Source organism: Pteropus alecto, unplaced genomic scaffold, assembly GCF_000325575.1.
Source record: "Pteropus alecto unplaced genomic scaffold, ASM32557v1 scaffold24, whole genome shotgun sequence".
Classification (NCBI taxonomy): domain Eukaryota; kingdom Metazoa; phylum Chordata; class Mammalia; order Chiroptera; family Pteropodidae; genus Pteropus; species Pteropus alecto.
The window spans coordinates 26,416,889-26,421,527 of record NW_006439192.1 but is presented as its reverse complement, the minus strand read 5'-3'; the positions used below and the strand labels follow the sequence as shown (position 1 = coordinate 26,421,527).

Here is a 4,639-nt window from a genome sequence, read left to right as displayed (position 1 = left end):
GATTTTTAAAATCATTCTGAGACAATGAAAGGGGGAGATACTCCCATTAATCCTTTTTCTTTTTTTCCCTCTTCAAAATCTTTCACAATTTTCCTGACAATTTACATTGAGGACATGTAATGTGGTAGGGTGTAACAATATGACAAAAGGCTGGCCTAGATTTAAATTCCTTTGTCATCTTGAGCAATATGTTTAACTTTTCTGAGTCTCAGTTTCCTTTTCAGAAAATGTGGATGATGATACCTATCTTTCAGGATTGTTATGATGATTAAATAAGATAAACATATAAAGAAAGTATTTCAGTTCACCAAATAGGTTCTGAATACATAGTAATTATTTGTTAGTAATAATTACACGGAAAAGTCCATAGCATGCCAAAGAGATAATATGGCTTTACTTTTGAATAAATATGTGTTTCTATGATCTAGGTACATTTAATGCAAATTAAAATACTTTGTTAATTATAAAATCCTGTATATAAATTAGTTATTTCTCCTTCATTACTGGTGGGAATGCAAAATGATATAGCCACCTTTACAAGACAGTTTGGCAGTTTCTCAAAACTAAACATACTCTTACCATACGATCCAGCAATCATACTCCTTGGTATTTACCCAAGGAAGTTGAAAATTTATGTCCATACAAAAACCTGCCCATAGATATTTATAGCACTTATATTCATAATTGCCAAAACCTGGAAGCAAAAAAGATGTCCTTTAATAGGTTAACAGATAAACAAACTGGTACATCCAGACACTATTATTTAGAATATTATTTAGTGATAAAATGTATCAAAGTCAGCTGATGTAACCGTGTTATACAATTGTTTTATCCTTAGTATAGCATTCAGACTTATTGGGCTATCACTAGAAATGAGAGTCTTTTTGATCAATTGGCATAAGTGAAAAGCACCATATCTAATTTGGCTGCCTGTTCTTCGAACCCAGATGCTGCCATCCCCAGGAAATAATAAAAAAGAGACAAGTCAGGCTTGGGATTTCCAAGAAAAAAGTGAAAAGGGAGAGGGGACCATCATTAAGGGAATTTGATCATGTATACTGGATTATCCAAGAGGTATGGACCATGGTTTTTCCTTAAGAACTGTTTGTTTAGTCCATGTTTTTGAGTCTGTACAATTGCCTGTGCCATCTCTTTGACGCTGTCTGTGTTGACTTCAGGAAGAAGTAAGGGGAAGTGAGCACAGGAAAGGTATTGTCAGCAGAACAATGAACAGTTTTGCATGAATACCCATGCCAGCAGTATGATAATCAAAGTGTTGTTTGTATTCCTAAACACTAGTGAGAGAAGACTCTTTTCAGTTAGCATAGCAGAGTATAATCTACCATGTATTCAACTGAAACAACTCTTCACCTTAGGAGAGCAGCTCTAGAATGATGGGGAGCAACCCAGCTGAGAATCCTCTCAGAGTTGCTCACCCAGACAACTTGCCCCTTTAAGGCTGCAAAGTGCTTATTTGGCATGTTCTTAGGCTGCTCAGATTGCCATTGCTAAGGACAGTGATATCTGCATTTCACACATATACATCACTTGTGTGGCTCTATCAGACAAAGCAGCTTAGCTTCCAGCCACCCCTACTCTCTACCCTGCAGGCAGAAACCATCAAGAAGCATGGCAGAACAAAGGCCTTTTTAGGAACATCATCTTTTTTTTTAAAATTTTTCCAGAGCCTGGCACAGTTTCAGGAGTGGGGTGGAAGGAGTATGGATAGTAAATTTTTTTTCCGTTAGATCTACATATGGAGAAAGACAGATAGATATGTAGAGGTACAGACTCAGGAGAAACAGAATATCATCACATAACTGCATTCTTCCTGAGGTCCTTCCACCTGTGCCACCGACCCTGCATTCACTTTTAGTCCAGCTCTCATTTTGCCTGGAACCGCACTGTATTCTCTTCTTCATTCTCTCTCATGACCCTAACTCAGGCCACCATCTGAGTATTTTTTTCTTCTAGTTTCAAGGCTGACCACTAACACACAATTCTGAACAAGAAGACTGCCTTCCAGGATAGAAGTAGAAACCCTGTTACATCCTGACCTGTTATTTATTTGTCTGAATTTGTTTTGTTTTGCCAGTGTCATCTGTCCTTCTAATACGTCTGCAGGAAGGACTTTGTTCTAATATAATCCTAAACTGTGGAACAGAGTCAGTGAACACATTGTCTACAATAGATTCATAGCTTTCCTTTGAGATAGCTGTGCCAGTTTGGGGTGTGTGTGTGTGTGTGTGTGTGTGTGTGTGTGTGTGTATTCGTATGACTCATCAAAGGTGACTAAGGAGACCTGGGAATCTGCTAAAGTCAAGAGTTCCTATGACATGTTCTCCAGTTACCTGACTGTTAAAAAGAAGTGCCTTAGTGGGTGTCCTCTCACAAAAGCCACCTAACAGACATTATTTGAAGATACTTATCTTATTAGGGAGCTAATCTTTGCTCTACTTTCACATTGTTTAAAATACATTTTAGTATCAGATAGGAGTAATCACTCTTAATTACTCTTCTTTTTCTAAACTTTCTTGGGCATCTCTCTCTATTAGTTCTCCCAAATATACCTGCAAATAATTTTGTTCCCTCCTCTCCCAAGGATATTTGCTGATTTCAAAGGAAAAAAAAAAACAACAAAAAACCCACATCTTTACAATGGAGAAATCTGGTGGTTATTCTCTTATCCATCTAATGAACTGTTAGGATTAGTTTGAACTATATGCCTCCTCATGTGGTGCAATATAGAATCATAACATGACCTAGGAAGTGCTCTTGTTAAAAATGTTTCCTCTGAACCTAATCAAGCCTTTTAAGAGACACAGAGACTAGAAGAACAAGTTAAAGTGCACTATAAGGAGAGAATCAGACACATCTAGGCCAAGAGGATTGACCTAATGTTTTCAAAAAATCATAATTATTTTCCAAATATTTCAAAATTAGTTTCAACACAACAAATTTATTTTCAAAAAGCCAAAGATACAAAAAATAAAGGGGAACAATTGTTTTCTACAATAAAAGAGACTAGAGACAATAACTAACTGTAACTTGTGACCACGATTAGATTCTGTTTGAAGGATAACGGCAATAATAAATGGTATTCTCAGGACAATTAAGAAATTTAAATATGGAATAAGTATTAGGAAATAATTGTTAATTTTCTAAGGAATGATCATATCGTGATCATATAGGAAAATTTGTTTTGCAAAGATGCTTCAAAAATATTGAAGTATTTAGGGTGAAATATAATGATGTCTGCGACTTAGTTTCATCATATAATTCAGCAACATTACAAAAACACAGTATAAATAATACTTTACATATATAGGATGTATATATAAAATGCATATAGCATGTGTATATATGTGTGTGTACATATATAATCATATACATACACACATAAACACATGCATGAGTAGGCAAATATTAACGATTATTGAATCTAAGTGGTGGATATATTGGTGTCTTTTATATTATTTTTTCCAACATCCATGTTTGCTTTTAAAGTTTTCATAATAAAAAAATGAGAGGAAAAAGTAAAACCACTTTGCGGTTTCCAAAATATTTTATTGAGATTTTGATTTAAACTGCATTAAAAGCATTTGTTGCTCTTCCTGTCTGTGCCAGGGCGGCTCGTGGTCCACGCAGAGCGACAGAGATGCCCCGGCTGCACTCTCAGGATGACCCAGTGGGAGACGGCTGCACCTGCAGTAGCAGAGACCCTCCGACATCAAGCCCTTTGAGCAGTGCAGCACGAATTATATGCAGAACAATGACATTTCCTTGCACGATTACATCACGGTGAAGGAGAAATACGCCAAGTACCTGCCACACAGTGCCGGGCGCTATTCCACCAAGCGCTTCCTCAAGGCTTGGTGCCCCTCGCGGGGCGCCTCACCAACTGGATGATGTATGGCCGCAACAATGGCACGAAGCTCCTCTCCATGAACATTGTCAAGCATCTTTGAGATCATTCATCTGCTCCCTGGCGAGAACCCCCTAAGTCCTAGTGAATGCTATTATCAACAGTAGCTTCCCAGAGGACTAGACCCGCATTGGATGAGTGGGAACAGTGAGGGGACAGGCTGTGGATGTGCTCCCTCTGTGCCGTGTGAATCAGGCTATTTAGCTACTGTGCACAGGTGTCCAGGAGGCTGCCTTCCGGAATATCAAGTGCCTGGCAGATGAGCTCATCAACGCGGCCAAGGGCTCCTCCAATGCCTATGCTATCCAGAAGAAAGACGACCTAGAGCATATGGTCAAGTCCAATCTTTGATCACCTGGCTGCAGCCCAATAAACCGGTTTGCCCTCTGGGGCAGCGCCACACACACACACACACACACACACACACACACACACACACACGTAAGTTAAAACACACTATATAAAAATAAAATAAATAAAAATAAACACATTTCACATGGCTTTAGTTTTCCAAGCATGTATTTTCTTGGGAACTTGGTATCAAGTTTTTACAGTAACCCAATTAACTCTGCCAGTTCCCGTAAGTCCTTGGTGCTTGTTTGGGGTTTGAAAAGAGTTTGTTGTACCTATTACCTAGTCTCTCCTCCAGATTCTAAACCAATTAAAAAAAATACAGAAGACAGACTTAGTTGCAATACAATATCAGCTATATTC

At 38.2% G+C, this 4,639-nt stretch overlaps 1 pseudogene; it reads left to right on the top strand.

The window, feature by feature from the left end:
- Positions 1-3,680: 3,680 nt before the first annotated feature.
- On the top strand, positions 3,681-4,276 carry LOC102889252 (annotated as a pseudogene).
- The last annotated feature ends 363 nt before the right edge of the window (positions 4,277-4,639 follow it).